This window comes from Gorilla gorilla, chromosome 13 (assembly GCF_029281585.2).
Source record: "Gorilla gorilla gorilla isolate KB3781 chromosome 13, NHGRI_mGorGor1-v2.1_pri, whole genome shotgun sequence".
NCBI classification, from domain to species: domain Eukaryota; kingdom Metazoa; phylum Chordata; class Mammalia; order Primates; family Hominidae; genus Gorilla; species Gorilla gorilla.
In genome coordinates, this window is record NC_073237.2 from 111070173 (window position 1) to 111091838 (window position 21666).

The 21666-nt window shown below is 41.0% G+C and overlaps 1 long non-coding RNA gene across 1 annotated transcript in view; it reads left to right on the top strand.

Moving 5' to 3' along the window:
• The window catches only part of LOC129524563 (uncharacterized), a 332901-nt gene that overhangs the window by 39304 nt on the left and 271931 nt on the right, over positions 1-21666 (top strand). The window lies entirely within an intron of this gene.

Below are 21666 nucleotides of genomic sequence, written 5' to 3' on the forward strand. Positions count from 1 at the left end.
TCCAAAACATAAATAGTTGAGTGGAAAAAGCAGATGTGGGATGATACCATGTGAAAATATGCAAAGTGTTGGAAACCATCTGGCAGTTCCTTAAAATGTTAAAATAAACATAAGTTACTATATCACCAAGTGATTCTACTCCTAGGTATGTAACCAAGAGAACTGAAAATGTCTGTCTGTATAAAAACTTGCACATGAATATTCATAGCAGCATTATTCATAATAGCTGAAAAGTAGAAGCAACCTAAATGTCCATCAACCGATGACTGGAAAAAGTAGTATAGCCACCAAATGGAATATTATTTGGCCATAAAAAGGAATGAAGTGCTGATACATGCCATAACATGGATGAACCTTGAAAGCATTATGCTACATGAAAAAAGTCAGTCACAAAAATCTCATATTTCATGATTCTGCTTGTATAAAAAGCTCATCAGCTGTGTGCAGTGGCTCATGCCTGTTGCAGTTTGGGAGGCCAAGTCAGGAGAATTGCTTGAGTCCAGGAGTTCAAGACCAGCCTGGGCAACTAAGTGACTTCCTGTATCTATAAAAAATAAAAAAAATTAACTGGACATAGTGGCATATGCCTGTGGTCCCAGCTACTTGGGAGGCTAAGGTGGGAGGATTACTTGAACCCAGGAGGTTGAGGCTGCACTGAGCTGTAATCATTCCACTGTACTCCAGCCTGGGCAGCAGAGCAAGACCTTGCCTGAAAAACAAAAAAGTCCATTATAGGCCAATCTATGGGGACAAAAGTTATATTAGTGGCTGCCAGGGGCTAGGGGGAGGGGAGAATCAGGAATGATTGCTTAAATGGCATGAGGTTTCCTTCTGAGCTGATAAAAATATTCTAGATCTAGATAGTGGTGATAGTTGCACAATACTATGTATGTACTAAATGTCACTGAATTACACACTTCAGAGTGGTTAAAGCTGGATGTGGTGGCTCGCACCTGAAATCCCATCACTTTGGGAGGCGGGCGGATCACTTGAGTCCAAGAATTTGAGACCAGCCTTGGCAACATGGTGAAACTCCATATCTACAAAAATTACAAAAACTAGCTGAGCATGGTGGCATGGGCATGTAGTCCCAGCTACTTAGGAGGCTGAGGTGGGAGGATCACCTGAGCCCTGGAGGTTGAGGCTGCAGTAAGCTGAGATCATACCACTGCACTCTAGCCTGGGTAACAGACAGAGACCCTATAATGTTAAATTTTATCATGTTATGTGTGTTTTACCACAGTAGGGAAAGATAAGCAGGACAACACATATATAGTGTGTATAAAAACCCACAGGGAGGAACTGCATATACCTATATCAGATTATTGTTATACAGCAGAATATTAGTTATCTCTGGGGAAGGAGAAAAGGGGCTGGGAGGATGGATGAGCAGTGAAGGAATTTCCAGCATACTATACCTGTGACATTTTATTGCTTTAGAATGCTTTTGAGGGCATTTTGTCAAAATGGCAATGTCAACATTGATTAAATCTGGGTTAGTGTGGGAGTATTTATTGTATGATTCTCTGCATTTTTCTGAATGTTTGAAATATATCATAATTAGAAGAAAGCCCAGCAGCTTGGAAAGCCCTGTCTCTGGACAGCTGAAAGTGTGCCTGTGTCTTCTACCTCACTGCATTCTGGGAGCAGGTGACTTAGGGAACAGGGAACATTTGATTTCATTGTGTTTTTGCCTGGCTGCATCCCATTATTTTAGATTCTATTGAAATTAATGATGCAGGGACCTTATTTTTTTCCACCCAGGCCTGGAACTTTAACTCTGATCAATGAATTTCATTTTCCAGAGGCATAGTGATGGGCTGGGGGTTTTCATCTCAGATAATTGCCTTTTTTCCTTTTGTTTGGTGAAAGACAGAATTTTCCTTTCAGGCCCAAACTATTCAAAAATAAGGCAGTAAACTTGTTTTCTCAGTTTGCGATTTTTAAAATGAGTTATTCCATCATCATTATAAGCAATTCTCCAATCTATAGAAACTCTCAGAAATGATGAAGTGGGAGACAGAGGAAGCTCGGTTGCTAATTTTAGATGTTACTGATTATGTCGCTTGAACAAACAAATTCTGAGAGTGTCTCTGGGGATGAGGCAGGAGGCGGTGGGGAGTTGTTTTTCCTCAGTAAGATTTAATACCTTTCTGGGTCCTGTTCTTTTTTCCTATAAAACAAAATGATTACCCTTGTTGTTTCCTGAGTGCCTATGCAATGAAGTTACCAATCGTTTTAACAAAATATAGCCATATTTTACATATCCAGCAGCAAGCATAATATCCCTGGGGTCACTATTGTTCAAACCTTTTCTGAAGGTCCCTTCAAGGTCATGCTGTCCAACAAACTCGTTTTACAGATGAGAAAACTGAGGCCCAGTTTAGCAACAAGATTTGTCCATGATCCTGAAGTCTGTTTTCTATTTCAAGGTGAAATCTCTCTACGATCTACTCACTAATCTACCTCACTCACCAGTTGTGTATTCCAGTGTCTTTTGTCTGTGAAAATCAAACTTTTCTTTCCAAGGGTGTAGATTGCCCACTAAAAATTTTTCCTTGGGACAATCATGCTGTGAAAAAACTCTGCATGTTGGAGTCAGAAAGCCTGGTTAAAATACCCGCTTTATCTGAGAACCTGTATGATTTTGGGCCAGTCATTTCTCTTGCATGATTATCAGTTTCCTTCTATATAAATTAGGATAAGGATCCCCAAATTGAACGGTTGTTGTGAGACAAGAGGTTCCCTGTGTTTGGGAATCTTGGAGTCAAAGAAAGGGGCCCAGCAGGTAGTACCTGGGCATGAGCAAAAGTTCAAATGGCAGTGGCCGGGTGGGATGGCTCATGCCTGTAAACCCAACACTCTGGGAGGCCAAGGCGGGTGGATCACTTGAGGTCAGGAGTTCGAGACCAGCCTGGCCAACATGGTGAAACCCCGTCTCTACTAAAAATATAAAAATTATCTGGGTGTGGTGGCGCATGCCTGTAATCCCAGCTACTCTGGAGGCTGAGGCAGGAGAATCACTTGAACCCAGGAGATGAAGGTTGCAGTGAGCTGAGGTTGCACCACTGCACTCCAGCCTGGGTGACAGAGTAAGACTCTGTCTCAAAAAAAAAAAAAAAAAAAAAACAAAAAACTTCCAATGGCAACAGAGCCAGCCTCAGCCTTCACACACTGGCATGTTACCAGTGAAAACTGGCTTCTCTCGGGCTCATACACATGCTAAGCATTGTATTCATTGCAGTTTGTGGATTTTCTTTTTAAATTCTCATATAACTCTTTAATGTAGGTGCTATCATTATCCTCATTTCAACTGATAGGGAAACTAAGGCACAGATGGGTGAAGCAACTCACCGAAGGTCACACAGCCACTGGAGAGCAGCCAGAATTTGCACTCAGGCCTGCTGGCTCCAGGGCCCTTGTGTGTGTAACCTCAAGGCTGTCATTCTTTTCTGCTTTTGTGTCCAAGGAGGTATTTGCAGATCAGTAAGATGTCCTTAGCTGATGAACCCCAGAATCTTATCATCTCAATCCAGAAATCTTCAGAATATCTTCATGGTTTATGAAGGAACACTAGGGAAAGACATAGCAGACAGTACAACCCAGATGATGTCAGCCAGGCCTCAAATTTCCTTTCCTTGACAGGGGTCACTTTCTTGTTTACTTTCTGACTGTTGGCAGGATGATTTCTTTCTTTCTTTTTTTAATTTTATTATTATTATTCTTTAAGTTTTAGGGTACTTGTGCACAACATGCAGGTTTGTTACATATATATACATGTACCATGTTGGTGAGCTGCACCCATTAACTTGTCATTTAGCATTAGGTATATCTCCTAATGCTATCCCTCCCCCCTCCCCCCACCTCACAACAGTCCCCAGTGTGTGATGTTCCCCTTCCTGTGTCCATGTGTTCTCATTGTTCAATTCCCACCTATGAGTGAGAACATGCGGTATTTGGTTTTTTGTCCTTGCGATAGTTTGCTGAGAATGATAGTTTCCAGCTTCATCCATGTCCCTACAAAGGACATGAACTCATCATTTTTTATGGCTGCATAGTATTCCATGGTGTATATGTGCCACATTTTCTTAATCCAGTCTATCATTGTTGGACATTTGGGTTGGTTCCAAGTCTTTGCTATTGTGAATAGTGCCGCGATAAACATATATGTGCATGTGTCTTTATAGCAGCATGATTTATAATCCTTTGGGTATATACCCAGTAATGGGATGGCTGGGTTAAATGGTATTTCTGGTTCTAGATCCCTGAGGAATCGCCACACTGACTTCCACAATGGTTGAACAAGTTTACAGTCCTACCAACAGTGTAAAAGTGTTCCTATTTCTCCACATCCTCTCCAGCACCTGGCAGGATGATTTCTAAAAGAAAGAGCTTGTGTTAAAGGATATACAATTACAGTGAGATAGAAGGAGTAAGTTCTGCATCCTATAACACTGTAGGGTGACAATAGTTAACAATAATATATTATATAGTGTATTATTCTGTTTTCATGCTGCTGATAAAGACATACCCAAGACTGGGTAATTTATAAAGAAAGAGATTTAATGGACTTACAGTTCATCATGGCTGGGGAGGCCTCAAAATCATGGTGGAAGGTGAAAGGCACGTCTTACATGGCAGCAGACAAGAGAGAAAGAGAACCAAGTGAAAGGGAAACCCCTTATAAAGTCATCAGATCTCACGAGACTTATCCACTATCAACAGAACACAATGGGTGAAACTGCCTCCGTGATTCAATTATCTCCCACTGGGTCTCTCCCACAACACGTGGGAATTATGGGAGCTATAATTTAAGATGAGATTTGGGTAGGGACAGAGGCAAACCATATCATATAGTTTCAAATCACTAGGAGGAAGATATTGAATGTTCCCAACACAAAGAAATGATGAATGTTTGAGTCGATGCATATGCTAATTACCCTAATCTGTTCATTATACATTATATGTATCAAAACATTACTATGTACCTTGTAAATAGGTACAATTATTATACATCAATTAAAATAATGAAATTTAAAAATGGCACCTGGAGTTTTATTTACTTGGGATAAGGAGAGACTGAAGAGGGAGACCATATATTTCAAAAGGATGTTTTGAAAGCTGACCCAGGATGAATGCTCTTGCCTTCCAAATTTTAGATCAGAGCAACTTCCTTGGCATCACCTGCTTCCACCAACTCTGTCTGCACCAGGAAAAATCAGGTCAGCTACTTACTCAACAGGACCTCTGACATTGTTTCCTGTGGACAGAGTTCCCTGAGGTCTTCACTGCAATAGAGATGGAACCACTGAGAATGGATTTGGGCCCTGGTAAGAACATTCCTTTGGTGCCCCCAGCAAGGGACCCCACTAAAAATCTTTGCATGTGATTTATAGTGCATGTCATAGAATGGTGCCCTGCAACCCCTTTTCTATTGCTGAACAGAGTCCTGGTTTTCTGTGCTGGCTTCCCCATTCTCTGGGAGGCTCTGAGTGGGGAGGAATATCAAGAAGAAGGTGGCAGTTTTGATGTCCTGTTTCCTGCTCTGTCTTACTCTGCAACCCGTCAACCTCCCACACCTACCTGTGTCCTCACTTTTCCTTTCATCCACGTACGTCCAGCCTCATAGACTCAGAATCCATGGCCCAGGTCCTCTCCCAGTCCTTGTTAGTATCTATTTTACATGTCAATGGAGCATATTCTATCGACAGTGCTATTTCTCTTTCTTTTTTTTTTTTTCAAATAAGTTCTTCAGTATTACCACATAATGAAAGCCAATCTTCTCATCAGCCTAAAAGTCTGCATTGTGCCCTTGTCAATGAACAATGAGAACACATGGACACAGGGAGGGGAACATCACACACTGGGGCCAGTCATGGGGTGGGGGGCAAGGGGAGGGAAAGCATTAGGACAAATACCTAATGCATGCTGGGCTTAAAACCTAGGTGACGGTTTAATAGGTGCAGCAAACCACCATGACGCATGTCTATCTATGTAACAAACCTGCACGTTCTACACATGTAGCCCAGAACTTAAAGTAAAATATAAATAAATTAGTTAAGTCCACATCTCTTATCTGCACTTCTGAAATCTGTGAAGCTTCATAAACCAGTTCTTCTGCTGAGACAGTTCTTTTTCCTAACCTCACCTGAACAGATATGAGGCTATGTGTATTCTTTATTGATCCCACTTATGATGACTGTGTATCCATTTTGCTGCTGCTGCTAGTGTCTTTGATGTATCGCCCTAGACTCTGCTGGGTATGATATGCAGTAGAATATAAGCAACAAATAGATTTTCTAAAATTGGGAACATTTTGATTTCCAAAATACATTAGGCCCTAAAGGTTTTAGATAAAAAATTGTGTACCTATATAATGTGCCACACAAGCTGCTTATCTGTTCTCTTGTTGCCGTGTGCTTGCGATTTTTTAAAAACACTACTCTATCATATAAAGATATAAAGTTACTCCTCACTAGTCCCTCCTTCCTTTGGGATTATTTCCTTGGGTACACTCCTCAGAACTAAATTATTTTACATTGGGCAGGAGCAGTTTTATAGATTGTGTGTCTGGTGCCAGGTTAGTTCCCCAGAACTGTTAAGTTTGTGAGCACCAACGACACCTGATCACTCTCTCCTCACTCCAGGGAGGGGGATTTGTGTAAGATGCTGCCTTGTTCAGATGAGGCTGTGAAAGTGAGCAAGCTGTGGGACTCCACATAAATAAACAGTTACCCTGTGAATGTCTGCTTGGATTTCTGGGTGCAATGTGGTCTCCTCAATTCTGTTGACTGGCTGAGGCCCAGGCTGTTGGCTGGCTTTCTAGGGGGTATCCATCTACTCACCATCCATCCATGCTTCCATCTGTTCACCCGCCCATCCATCCATCCATCCATCCATCCATCCATCCATCCATCATCCATTCACCCTTCTACCATCCATCGATCCACACATCTATCCATCCACCCATCCATCCATCCACCCACCCACCCACCCCCCCCCTACCCCGATCTATCCATCCACCTATCCACCCACCTATCCATCCAGCCAGTTATTCACCTAGCCATCCTTCCTTCATGGGATATTTGTTGAGATCCTATCCCCTATCCAGGAACCAGGAAGAATGCAGCAGGCAAGACAGACAAAGTCCTTGCTCTCATGGAGCCTGTGATACAGTGGGCATGGGGAAGGTGAGGCAGACAATAAATAACAGATAAACAAGATGATGTCAGATAGGATTAAATACAATAAAAATAAAATGAAGTGGGGTGTGGTGGCTCATGCCTGTAATCCCAGCACTTTGGAAGGCCAAGGCGGGCAGATTGCTTGAGCCCACGAGTTTGAGGCCAGCCTGGGCAACATGGAGAAACCCTGTTTCTATAAAAAAAGTACAAAAAATTAGCCAGGCATGGTAGCATGTTCCTGTAGTCCCAGTTACTTGCTGGGGCTGAGGAGGGAGGATTGCTTGATCCTGGGAGGCAGAGGTTGCAGTGGGCTAAGATCGCGCCACTGCACTCCAGCCCAGGCTACAGAGTGAGACCCTGTTTAAAAAAAAAAAAAAGAAAGAAAAAGAAAAAAAATGAAGTGATAGGATTAGGGGAAGCCTGTCTATTCTGATTTAAAAAGAAGTACCTTAAGGACCTAAGGATAAAGGCTATAAACTTAATATAGGTAGAAAGTAATCCACAAGGCTACTTTGTGTTCATTCTTCAAAAGTCACATGACAGAGGGTAAAGACTAATAGCCACAGACACCAGCAATGATGTGTCAATATTCACAAGGCGTGGTTTGAGCTAACATCCATGCCAAGGCCATCAAGACTAGTATATTTCCACTAGTTTGTACAGGAAAATGAAGGAAGGCTTTTTGAGGAGGTGGTGCTTGATATGAGGCCTGGATGGCAAGAAGGAAACCATCATTCAAAGATCTTGGGGGAGATGCCTCCAAGCAGAAGAAATAGCAAGTGTAAAGGCCTTGAGTGGGAAGGAGCTGGCATTTTGAAGGAAGACATGGGGGCAATTTCTCCCTTCCCTCAGCCCCTTGGAAACCACCATTCCACTCTGATTCTAGGAGTTGACTATTTTAGATACTTCATGTAAGTGCAGTCAGGAAACATTTGTCTTTCTTTTTTTAAAGATAACATTGTTGAGATGTAATTGGCATATAAGACCTGCACATACGGATGTGCACAATTTGTTGCGTTCGGGCAAAAGGCACACACCTGTGCTGTCATCACCACAATCAAGGTCATAGACATATCCAACATCTCCCAATTGGATGGTGTAGATATAAAACAATTTCATTATTATGCAAAATGTTCTAGACAATGCTGGTCTAATTTGAAATATAAGCAGGCCTATCATTTTCCAGGGAGGGCTTCCTTGGTGACTGTTAGGGGTTGAATTGTGTACCTCCAAAATTCATGTTGAAATCCTAACCCCCAGTACTTCAGAATGTAACTATATTTAGAGATAAAGTCTTTAAAGAGGTAATTAAGATTAAATAAGGTCATTGGGATGGGCTGTAGTCCAATATAATTGTCGTCCTTCTAAGAAGAGGAAATTAGGGTTTAGACTCACATAGACCATGTGAAGACACAGTGAGAAACTGATCATCTGCAAGTCAAGGAGAGAGGCCTTCTGACACCTTGTTCTTGGACTTCCAGTCTCCAAAACTGTCAGAAAATAAATTTCTGTTGTTTAATCCACCCAGTCTGTGGCACTTTGTTACAGCAGCCTGAGCAGCAAAACAGTGATTTTATTCTTTGATCTGCTTATAACACAGGAGAATGCATTGAACTCTTTGGGAATTCAATCCTGTTCAGTCTTGGCCTGTGGAAATATACTAGTCATAATAGCCTTGGCATGGATGTTAGCTCAAGCCACACCTTCTGAGTATTGATGCATCATCCCTGGTGTCCAGAGCTATTATATTCTCCACCCTCTGTCATGTGACTTTTGAAGAATGAGCACAGAGTAGCCTTTGTGGATTGCTTTATTCCTGTAATTAAGTTTATAGCCTTTAATCTTAGGTCGTTAATGTGTTTCTTTTTAAATTAGTAAATAAGTAACTAATAGACATAAGAAAAAAATTCCATACATACAGCTCAAGAAAAGCAGGGGAAAATAAATTCTTAAGACAATAACAGTACAGGGTCAGGAGCAAGGAAACGAAATTCCTAGTTCAACATTGAATAGCTTGGATTTTAAAAATGTTATGTAATATTTTTATATATAAGATAATGTTACATAATGATAGCTACATTATCACTGTGACATTATTACATATATTATGGAATTATAGTTTATGTATATGTATGCATGTGCATATCTATATGTGTAGATATATAGTACTGTGGTTCCTCCTTGTCCTCAGTCTTGCTTTTCAAAAGTTCAGTTACCTGCCGGGCACGGTGGCTCACGCCTGTAATCCCAGCACTTTGGGAGTCCTAGGTGGGTGGATCACGAGGTCAGGAGATCGAGACCCTCCTGGCTAACACGGTGAAATCCCGTCTCTACTAAAACAAACACACAAAAAAATTAGCTGTGCGTGGTGGTGGGCGCCAGCTACTCAGGTAGTCCCAGCTACTCGGGAGGCTGAGGCAGGAGAATGGCGTGAACCCGGAAGGCAGAGCTTACAGTGAGCCAAGATCACGCCACTGCGCTCCAGCCTGGGCGACACAGCGAGACTCTGTCTCAAAAAATAAAATAAAATAAAATAAAATAAAATAAAATAAAATAAAATAAAATAAAATAAAAAGTTCAGTTACCTGCAGTCTACTGCAGTCTGAAAATGTTGAATGGAAAATTCCAGAAATAAACAATTCCTAAGTTTTAAACCGTGCGTCATTCTGAGTGATGAAATCTTGTGCCATCCTTCTCTGTTCCACCTAGGACATGATTCATCCCACCATATCCACCCTGTATACGCTCCCTGGCCGTTAGTCATTTAGTAGCTGTTTCAGTTATCTGAAAACCTGTCTTGGTATTACAGTGTGGGTATTCAAGTGACCCTCATTTTCAAAATGCAAGAGTAGCGATGCTGGCATATTGTTATAATTGTTCTATTTCATTATTAGTTGTTAATCTCTGACTGTGCCTAATTTATAAATTAAACATCCTAGGGATGTATGTCTTGAAAAAGCCATACCATAGTACATATAGGGTTTGGTACTGTCTGTAGCTTTGGGCATCCACTGGGATTCTTGGAATGTATCCCCTAGGACTACTTTAAATTATGAAGAATCACATTTAAATGGATAAACCTACCACTCACAGGGAACTTTTCTAATACTATTGAATTGATCTACGTGCTGCTCCTAATCCCATTCCTTCACCCGTCTTTCAGCAGTAAGTACTACCCTGAAATTAAAAAACATCATTTCTTTCTTTCTTTCTGTTTTTTTTTTTTTTTGAGACAGTTTCGCTCTTGTTGTCCAGGCTGGAGTGCAGTGACGTGATCTTGGCTCACTGCAACCTCCACTTCCTGGGTTCAAGTGATTCTCCTGTCTCATCCTCCCAAGTAGCTGGGACTAGAGGCGTGCCACCACGCCCGGCTAATTTTTGTATTTTTAGTAGAGACGGGGTTTTGCCATGTTGGCCAGGCTGGTCTCAAACTCCTGACCTCAGGTGATCCGCCCACCTTGGCCCCCCATAGTGCTGGGATTACAGGTGTGAGCCACCACGCCTGGCCTTCTTTGTTTTTTTTTTAAAAATAGGGCTTCAGTACTTCTCTATGTACCCCCTAAACATGATCTAATTTAGGATTGTTTGTGTTTTAACTTTCTAAAAGTGGTATCACGCTTACATGTAGTACTCCATGAGTTACTTCTTTTCATTCAATATTATGCTTCTAGGATTTATCCATGCTGCTTGGAGCTATGATTTCATTGTCTTCACTGTACAGCATTCCATTGCATGAATACATAATTTAGAGCCAGGTGCGGTGGCTCACGTCTGTAATCTCAGCACTTTGGGAGGCCAAGGGGGGTGGATCATGAGGTCAAGAGATTGAGACCATCCTGGCCAACATGGCGAAACCCCGTCTCTACTAAAAATACAAAAATTAGCTGGGTGTGGTGGTGTGCACCTGTAGTCTCAGCTATTTGGGAGGCTGAGGCAGGAGAATTGCTTGAACCCGGGAGGTGGAGGTTGCAGTAAGCTGAGATCGTGCCACTGCACTCCAGCCTGGGCGACAGAGTGAGACTCTGTCTCAAAAACCAAAACCAAAACCAAAACCATAATTTATTTATTATCTGTTGGTAGATAGTTGGGTTCCTTGCCAAGAATGTTGTTTTTGACATTCTTGTGCATGTCTCCTATTGTATATTACAATAGCTTCTCTTAGTTATGTACCTACAATGCTTTTATAATTTAAAAAGTTTGAAGGATATGTACAAATGTAAAATATGCTTGAAAATAATTCTCTATTTGAGTAAAATTAAACAAATAAATGTTGTTTTGTTTGAAACAATCTAGTCATAGGACATTCCAGAAACTGATCTTTTATTGTATCATTAGCAGCTCCTGTAGCTTATCTCATTTCTTACTATAAATAAAGGTAGTTCAGAATCTTTAACTCAGTAGCTTTCACTGAAGTATCTTTAAAAGCTCATATGTGAGATGCTGTAATCTTCCTTTTATTTTCACGCCTATATCCTGATTTCTTGACTAGGTGGTAAACAATGTGAAGGTATATAATGAAGATATATTGCCTCCATCTACGGGGAAGGAAATTGAGACTCAGTGAAATTGAGTAATTTGCCCAAGTCACAAAACAGAGCTGGGAATCAGTCCAAAACCCATGCATGTCTTGCTACGGGATGCTGTGGGTCACAGATGTTTGTCTCCTTCACCCCCAGTGTCTGCTCTCACCTCTTGCTACTGGGGTTGGCACAAGAGAAAAGGAAGCCTCTGTATTTGGCAGGCTGGTTGTCTACTAATTGCTGCCATTTCTTAAATGCCTGCTATGTGCTTCCCAGACACAGTGCTAAAAACTCTAGCTGAGGCTGAGTTAATCCTCATGACAACAATATGATACTGATGTTATTCTCTACATTTCTCAAGTTTAGGGGAATGAGGCCCAGAATGAATAACATTCAAGATCGCACAGGTAGAAGAGACAGCAGATTTGGGTCTCTAATCCAGGTCTGTCTTACTCCCAAGCCTTTATTCTTTCTAAAAATATCATATTGCTTTCAGAAGGAGAAAAAGGCAAATGTGCTTCCAATGTGGTATTACTTCCCATCAGGCTCTGATTAAGTATCTGTGTCTATGTTGCTAGAAGGAGGCAGAGTGACACAAAAATGTTTAGAACGATTATGAAAACTTAATTTAGATGTGCCTCTGGGGGGATACCACCCAGGGCTCAAACCCAAAACAGAACCTTTTGAGTGATTTTTGACTTTTGATACCTGAAGTCCTAGTCCCTGCTGGGATTTAACCAGGATGAAAAGGAAGTTGGTCTGCATACACACAGGTAATTGATGATCTTCAGAGTGGGGTTGGGTTTAAAAGCATAGACTCTGAAGTTGGGTGGACTTGAGTTCAACCCTGGCTCTTCCACTTCTGAGTTGTGCGATCTTGGATAAGTTACTTAACCTCTCTGAGCCTAAGTTTTTCCATCTTTGGAGTGGTAATAATTAACAGTGACATCTTTATAGAGTTTTTGTGATGATTGATTTAACTCATGCAAACCTCATAAAATAATGCTACTATCAGCTATTGTTAGTATTGAGTGATAATAGTAAAGAGACAGAGCAGTGAATCAGGCTAAGCTTCAGGGATTCGTCAAGAAATGAGAAGAATGGCCAGGTTATTCCACTGTGGGTGATTAAAAATCTGTACATTTGTGTTGCTTTGTGATCTTTGGACAAAGTCCACTAGATCAGTGGTCCCCAACCTTTTTGGCACCAGGGACCGGTTTTGTGGCAGACATTTTTTTCCACTGACAAGGTTGAGGGGATGGTTTCGGGATGAAACTGCTCCATCTGAGATTATCAGGCATTAGATTCTCATAAAGAGTACACAACCTAGATCCCTCTCATGCGCAGCTCATAGTAAGGTTTGTGCTCTAACGCTGCTGCTGATCTGACAGGAGCGGGAGCTCAGGTGGTAATGCTCGCCCACCTCCTGCTGTGTGACCTGGTTCCTAACAGGCCACAGACAGTACCAGTCCACTGCCTGGAGGCTGGGGACTCCTGCACTACATTCTCTCAGTAGCCCTGCAAAGCTAGCAGGGCCTACCTGATGGCCCTCTACTATCAACGAGAAAGCTAGGCCATGCAGAGAGGGGGAGGACAAGTGACTCACTCAAGGTTTCTCTTGCTTTTTCTTTCTCTCCCTTCCTTCCTTTCTGCCTTCCCTCCCCTCCCCTCCCTTCCTTCCTCTCCCCTCCCTTTCCCTCCCCTCCCCTCCCCTTCTGCCTCTCCCTCCCCCCTTCTCCCTCCCTCCCTCCCTTCCTTCCTTCCTTCTTTGCTTTCTTTCTTTTCTATCCTTCCTTCCTTTCTTTTCTTTTTTTCATTTGACGAATAATAATTGTATCTGTTTAAGAGGTATAATGTGATGGTTATATATACACATGTCATAAAATATTAAATCAAACTAATTAACATATCCATCACCTCACCTACTTACCACTTTTTCCCCCACCTGCTCTTTCTGGGGACAGAACTCAGGTGGCTTATTTGAATCCTACTTTGGTTGAAGTTTTCCCTGTGTGTGTGTGGGTGTGTGTGTGTGTTTATGTGTGTTTAGTTTCCAAAGGGACTTAGAAAATAAAGACTTCCAAAAATCCCATTAAAAAGGACATTTCCTCTCCATTGCAAAGACCCAACATGACCGCTTCTTTTGGCATTTATTAAAATGGCAAATTGGAACTGCTTGAGTGTGGGTTCTTATGGAAATCATGCGTGGGCTGGCAGCTGTGTTGGCATGAGGAGGGTTTGCTTTGAAGCCCTCTGAATTGTTCTAGCTTCATAGGTAAACACCTGTGGCAGAGATTGGTCTTTAAAATAAAGGGTCTTTCTCTAACTTGTGTAGAAATCAGGTATTCTGTTGTTCTTTTCTCTTAGAATTATCCAGTTATGCTTACTAGTGTTTTCTTTTTCTTTTTTTTTTTAAATGGAGACGGAGTCTCACTCACTCTGTCACCCAGGCTGGAGTGCAGTGGTGTGATCTCAGCTCACTGCAACCTCCGCCTTCCAGGTTCAAGCCATTCTTCTGCCTCAGCCTCCCAAGTAGCTGGGACTACAGGCACACCACCACCACACCCAGCTAAGTTTTGTATTTTTAGTAGAGACGGGGTTTCACCATGTTGACCAGGATTGTCTCGATCTCTTGACTTCGTCATCCACCCCCCTCAGCCTCCCAAAGTGTTAGGATTACAGGCGTGAGCCACCACGCCCGGCCGAGAAGTGTTTTCTTTCCATGTTTCCAAGAAGTTGCCATAGTTATAGCTTGGGTTATTTGTACCAAAAGCAAAACATTAACATGGCACATTTTAAAGAGAATAACATAACTTTTTGACAATATAACTGGGAGGGGAAATTACCCAATCTTGGGCAGAATCCAGCTAACCTGCTGCTGCTGACAGCATGGCTGAGCTGGGTCAAGGGCTCAGGGATGTAGGGATATGAAGCACAAACATGAAGGTTAGGTGTTTCATGGCAGAGAGAAGGACCTTGGCCCTGGATGGGGGTCGAGTGTTTGAGGTCTGGCCTTGGCTCTGACAGTTGTCCTTGGTGTGACCTTAGGCAAGTCACTCTCACTCTTGGGTCTTTCATTGTCCCATCGGTAAATGAGGATGTTAGACTAAATGGTGTCAAAGATCTCTTTCACTTCTGAAATTCCACGATTCTGTGAGTTCTGTTTTTGTAGCCTTGCAGCCCGTTTGAAAACCATACCCTTTCCATTTAAGCCCACCAGAGGGCGATATGCCCCACGTGTTGGTCCTGCCCCGGTCCAAGAGACCTAATCACTGGGTTAAGTGCCTTAGAAGAGGAAGCCATGACTCAATCCCTGCTTCTAGGGAAGAGAGGTGGAAGTGGACACTATTTAAGTTGCTTCTTGGATCTGCGATTGACCAGGGCTCTTCACGTCCATTTTCTCTTTGATTTCATGTCAGTTCCCTGGGCCACATGCCAGCTTCTTATTTCACAGGGAACCAAGACTTAAGGAATTGAAAGGACTTACCTTGGACTAGGTGGGTTTCCAGTGGTAGGCTCAAGACCTTACCTCTCCATCTGTGACTTGTCCCTCTGGGCCTTTTCCAGTGGATCTCAAGAGGCTGCCTCTGTTTCTAAGGGGCTCCTGCTGAACTAATAAGACAATTTACACATGAGTTGATTAAGGCAAAATACGAAGCCGTATTAGAGTCAGGGCTAGGAGCTACACTGCATGGATAGACAAACACTTCTTTCCAATGAAGCTCTTCTTCTGGGATTTGGACCAAATGATCTGTTAAATGTGAACTTCCATAGGGACTATAATGGTCTTGACTCTATGTTGCAGACAGTGGAATCCACTCTGGCTCATTTAAGTAGCAAAGGAATTTTTGAAAGGGTATTAGGAAACTCTCAGAATCTCCAGGAGAGGCAGAAAGTGAGAATCTGAAATTATGTAGCCAGAAACCATGACTAATTCCAATGTGGGGGCTTTTCTAGAAAAAAACCCACTGCTACGTCTGCTTGCCCCCTCAGATGTTTGGAATTGGGCACATCATGGAAACTAATATTGACTGAGCATCTCCTATACAGTGGGCTTTGTGCTGGGCATGTATCTTATTTAATCCTATGGGATGGGTATTGTTATCCCTAATTTATATATAAGGAATGCAGGCTTGGGGAGTTTGATGACTTGCTCAATGAAACCCAGCTCTCTCTGACTTCAAAATCTGGGCTCCAACAGAACAAGAGAATATGGACTTTGGGCTGAAACTAGGAACCACCACTAGTCCCCAAAGGGCAAATTCAAGGGAGGAGGGACTTTCTCTGTGTTTCTTACTGCCTTTGTAACTCTTTTATTGTCTAGTAATTTGGAAGAAGAGGAGCACAAAAGGAATGTTAAATTCTAATTTTCTATTATTATTTTTTGCCACTGGTTCTTCTGATCAGTAGAAATAGCTGCAAAGGAAGGGAGTCTTTCCCATCTGATGCTTTGTGGGCATTACTTGGATCTCTCTTTGAATAAAAAATTGTTGGACTTGAAGAGACCATGACATAGATTTATTCAATCTTGTTAGTTTATGAACTGGGAAACTGATTAGAAAACTACTTGCTCAAAGTCATATACTGTAATAAGATAATGGCTTTCATGCATTCAACAAATGTTCAATGAGTTGCCTACTACTTGCCAGGCAATGGACACAGTGTAAGATAGACAACTTCTCTGTTGCCATGAAGCTTTATATAAACAGAGATCCTAGAGGTAGCTTCACTTGTAGTTCTCCAACCTTCAAATAATCTGAAACAAAAATACTTTTCGCTCTTGGCTAGCCACATGTAGGAGAATGAAATTGGATCCTCAACTTATACAAAAATCAACTCAAGATGGATTAAGGATTTAAACCTAAGACCTGGAACTATAAAAATTCTAGAAGATAACATTGGAAAAACTCTCCTAGACACTGGCTTAGGCAAGGATTTTGTGACCAAGAACCTGCAAGCAAATGCAATAAAAACAAAGATAAATAGCTGGGACCTAATTAAACTAAAGTGCTTTTGCGAGGCAAAAGGAACAGTCAGCAGACTAAACAGACAACCCACAGAATGGGAGAAAATCTTCACAATCTATACATCTGACAAACGACTAATATCCCGAATCTACAACAAACTCAAATCAGTAAGAAAAAAACAGACAATCCCATCAAAAAGTGGGCTAAGGACATGAATAGACAACTGTCAAGATATACAAATGGCCAACGAACATATGAAAAAATGCACAACATCACTAATGATCAGAGAAATGCAAATCAAAACCACAATGCGATACCACCTTACTCCTGCAAGAATGGCCATAATCAAAAAATCAAAAAACAGTAGATGTTGGCATGGATGCGGTGATCAGGGGACACTTGTGCGCTGCTGATGGGAATGTAAGCTAGTACAGCCTCTATGGAAAACACTGTGGAGATTCCTTGAAGAACTGAAAGTGGAACTACCATTTGATCCAGCAATCCCACTACTGGGTATCGACCCAGAGGAAAAGAAGTCATTATTTGGAAAAGATACTTGCACATGCATGTTTATAGCAGCACAATTCACAATTGCAAAGTCGTGGAACCAACTCAAATGCCCATCAATCAACAAGTTGATAAAGAAACTGTGGTATATATAGATGATGGAATACTACTCAGTCATAAAAAGAAATGAAAAAAGGCCACTGCATTTGCAGTGACCTGGATGAGACTGGAGACTATTATTCCAAGTGAAGTAACTCAGGAATGGAAAACCAAACATCGTATGTTCTTACTGATATGTGGGAGCTAAGCTATGAGGACACAAAGGCATAAGAATGATACAATGGACTCTGAGGACTTAGGGGGAAGAGTGGGAAGGGGGTGAGGGATAAAAGACTACAAATAGGGTGCAGTGTATACTGCCTGGCGGATGGGTGCACCAAAATCTCACAAATCACCATGAAAGAACTTACTCTTGTAACCAAATACCACCTGTACCCCAATAACTTATTGAAAAATGAAATAAAAAAATAAAATTTAAAGTAAAAAACACTTTTGGCTCTTTTTCTTAATTTTTTTAAATAATAAAGATAAAATGACAATTTTATCCAATGGCAGATAAATAGAAAAAAGTTTAACTATATTAGTTATCAAAAAGTACAAACAAACCTTTTTTCCTTATCAAATTGCAAATATTTAGAAAAAAAAGATTGCCCAATGACGATGAAAGAATGTGGAATTCCACCGTCTCATACACTATCGACATAAATATAAATTAGCTTTTGTGAAGGAAAAAATTTGCAATATGTATGAAAACATTCTTGACCCAGAATTTACTTCTTAGATTATCTCCTGGAAAAATAACTCTGAATGTGTATGAAGATACATCAAATAAGGATCACAGTGTGATGTATAATAAACAGCAAAATCTGGCAATAATCTAAATGTTCAACATCTGATTGATTATATAATGTATGCTACAGCCACTCTATTGGTCAGGATTAGATTTGGCCATGTGTAACAGAAAATCCTAAATAACAGTAACTTAAACATAAATGGATTTGCCTTTTTCTACCTAAACAAAATCTGGAGGTAGGTAGTTTGGGTCACAAAGTTATTTAGAACTCAGGTTCCTTCTGTATTTTCACCATTGCTATTCTTCGTGCAAGTTCAAGCTGTCTGCTAGAGCTCCAGCTATTGTGTTCACATTCAATATGGAAGAGAGGAATGGCAGCGTCCACAGCTTATTGCCAGACCTTGATAATATGTATCTGCAAAGAGACTTGGAAAGGTAGAGCTTTAGCTGGACACATTGCCTACAGCTTTGGCATAAGGAATAGAAAGAAATGAGAGAGAATGGGCATTGGATAGGCCTATGGTCTTCAAAAAACCTTGCTCACATGTTCCTGAAAAGAATTTTGAGTCTGGTCGTGGTGGCTCGTGACTGTAATCCCAGCACTTTGGGAGGCCGGGGTCAGGACTTTGAGACCAGCCTGGCCAACATGGTGAAACCCTGTCTCTACTAAAGATACAAAAATTAGCCAGGCATGGTGGCATGCACCTGTAGTCCCAGCTACTATGGAGGCTGAGGCATGATAGTTGCTTGAACCCAGGAGGCAGAGGTTGCAGTGAGCCCATATCAAGTCAGTGCACTCCAGCCTGGGCGACAGAGCAAGACTGTCTCAAAAAAAAAAAAAAAAAAAAGTATTTTGAAAAATTATCTACCATTTTGTACTTCTTTAAATTGTTCCTGATTTTTTTTAAAAATCACAGGTGTACATGAATATGAAGAATACAATTTCTGGCCCATTGTAAATATCGACATAAAAAATAAAGCTGTTGCATCATCTCTTAAAATACACCCAATGGAATGTAAATACCATTGTGATGTAATAGCCACCATCCTCCACCTAAAAAATAACTCAAACTGTTGGCAAATCTCTATTTTTCTTTTTTCTCATTCTACTTCTTCTACAGACTTTTTCCTAATATAGTATATATTTTTCTGCTTGAAAGTTTTTTGAATTGACCACCTTATACCTTTCCGCCACAACAATATATATAGAAATATAAATTTTAACTTCATGTGGCTTTAAGATTTTAAAAGTATTAAAATATTTCTTTGGATTATCATTACAATTATTAATACTAGGTGGGGAGCAGTGGCTTATGCCTGTAAATCCCAGCGTTTTGGGAGGCTGAGGCGGGAGGATCGCTTGAGCTCAGAAGTTCAAGACCAGCCTGGGCAACATAGTGAGACACTGTCTCTACAAGAAATTTTTAAAAAAATTAGCCAGGCATGGCAGTGCATGCGTGTGGTCCCAGCTGCCTGTGGGGCTGAGGTAGAATTGCTTGAGCCTGGCAAGTCAAGGCTGTGGTGAGCTATGATTGTGCCACTGCACTCCAGCTCCTGGAGGGGGTATGGTATCTGCATAAACTATTTGGTATTTTTTTTGGTATAGCAGATTTGTCTCTTCTCCTCCTTTTGTTAACTTAGTCACTCTTTTTTGTTTATATCAACACAGACTCATGGATATTTATTTTATACTTTGGGCCATAATCCAATACTATCTTATTGATTTGGTCGCTCAAATGGTTCCAGCTTTGGCCATTGGATGATCTTTTAATTGGCTACTGGGTCCCTTGGAAATAATCCCATCATTTTGTCTTTTGAGCATTTTCTTACTTTTTAGCATGAGAGGCCATTTCTTTTTTTTCTTTTTTCTTCAACCTTTATTTTATTTATTATTATTATTATTTTATTTTATTTTTGAGACAGTCTCACTCTATCGCCCAGGCTGGAGTGTAGTGGTGCAATCTTGGCTCACTGCAACTTACGTCTCCTGGGTTCAAGCAATTCTTGTGCCTCAGCCTCCAGAGTAGTTGGGATTACTGGTGAGCACCACCACGCCAGGCTAATTTTTTTTTTTTTTTGTATTTTTGGTAGAGATAGGGTCTCACCATGTTGGTCATGGCTGGTCTCTAAATCCTGGCCCCAAGTGATCTGCCCGCCTTGGCTTCCCAAAGTGCTGGGATTACAGGTGTGAGCCACTCTTCCTGGCCTTCAACTTTTATTTTGGTTTCAGGGGTACATGTGCAGGTTTGTTACATGGGTATATTGTGCGTTGCTGAGGTTTGGGGTAGATTGATCCTGTCACCCAGGTATAAGCATAGTACCCGAGAGGTAGTTTCTCAGCCTTTGCTTCCTTTTATTCCTCCTCCCTCTTATGGTCTCCACTGTCTATCTTTCCCATCTTTGTATCCATGTGTACCCAATGTCTAGCTCCCACTTACAAGTGAGAATATGTGGCATTTGGTTTTCTGCTTCTGTGTTAGTTTGCCTAGGATAATGAGATGTCATTTCAGATCACTAAATTAAAATAGCACTTCATCTCCAACCAATCCCTCTCTATGACACAACCTTTAAGATATTTTTATGGAATGAATCACTATAAAAATTATCTTTTTTAAATTTTAAATTTTGTGGATTCATACTAGGTATATAGATTTATGAGGTACATGAAATGTTTTGATATAGGCATGCAATACATAATAATCACATCTTGGAGAATAGAGTATCCATCCCCTCAAGCATTTATCCTTTGTGTTACAAACAATCCAATTATACCCTTTTAGTTATTTTAAAATGTACAGTTAAGTTATCATTGACTATAGTCACCCTGTTGTACTATCAAACAGTAGGTCTTATTTATTCTGTATTTTTTTGTACCCATTAATTATCCACACCTTCCCCCCAACCCCCACTACCCTTCCCAGCCTCTGGTAACCATCCTTCTACTCTCTATGTCCATGAATTCAATTGTTTTGATTTTAGATCCCACAAGTAAGTGAGAACATGTGACATTTATCTTTCCCTGCTGGCTTATTTCACTTAACATAATGACCTCCAATTCCATCCATGTTGTTGCAAATGACAGAATCTCATTCTTTTTTAATGGCTGAATATACTTCATTGTGTATATGTGCCACATTGTCTTTATCCATTCATCTGTTGATGGACTCTTGGCTTGCTTCCAAATCTTGGCTATTGTGAATGGTGCTGTAACAAACATGGGAGGGCAAATATCACTTCGATATCCTGATTTCCTTTCTTTTGGGTATATACCCAGCAGTGAGACAGCTGGAACATACAGTAGCTCTATTTTTAGTTTTTTTGAGGAACCTCTGAACTGTTCTCCATAGTGGTTGTACTAATTTACATTCCCACTAACAGTGTACAAGGGTTCCCTTTTCTCCACGTCCTTGCCAACATTTGTTATTGCCTGACCTTTGGATCTAAGCCATTTGAACTGTGTACAATTATGTTTTTTGGAGATGGGTGGAGTAGAGGAATGTTATTTTTTGGTGACTAAACCATGTATTTTTGTCAGTGATTACTCTCGCTTCCTAGTGGTCCAGTAGCTCCTATGTAAATAGTCAAATTCAGCCAACTTAGACCACAGAGCCTCCTGTGCCATGTAAAGAGGATTC